This window comes from Odontomachus brunneus, unplaced genomic scaffold (assembly GCF_010583005.1).
Source record: "Odontomachus brunneus isolate Ranch 3 - 2012 unplaced genomic scaffold, Obru_v1 Obru_scaffold_243, whole genome shotgun sequence".
In the NCBI taxonomy this organism is placed as follows: Eukaryota; Metazoa; Arthropoda; class Insecta; order Hymenoptera; family Formicidae; genus Odontomachus; species Odontomachus brunneus.
The window spans coordinates 332,486-332,987 of record NW_022639693.1 but is presented as its reverse complement, the minus strand read 5'-3'; positions in this window follow the sequence as shown (position 1 = coordinate 332,987).

The following is a 502-nucleotide window of genomic DNA, read 5'->3' as shown; positions in this document are numbered from 1 at the left end:
GATCGCGCAACGTTTGTTGTCCCGCGCGCGTTTGTAACTGATGTCTAATGGATGTCGCGAGCGGCTCATCCGGGGTTTCGAAAACAGTATTCTCATCATCATCAATGGGTAGAGTGTCGTTCGATTCATGCGGTTGCTCGTATAGAGCTGCTTTCTTCGATGTAAGATATATCGGAAAATCGTCTAATCGTATCCGTTTTTTCGGTGAAGGCAATGCGAACGTATCTGAATATTCCCACGACATGTCCAATAATTTCCCACTTTTGTCATATGCGTCTTTTCTTTTCGGTTTTGATATCGCACTCTTTGCTTCGACGTTCGTACTCACCGATGGTGTCTCAGTTTTAACACCGACGTTACCCTCTACATTAGCGGTAATTTCCGCGATTTGCTTCAGAGGTTCGACCACGGGTTTAAAATGTCTCTCCAATGCAACATCTTCCTCTATCCTATCGGTTTTCAAAGCGTGATACTTCTTGCGAATCGATTTGCTCGTTCTCGC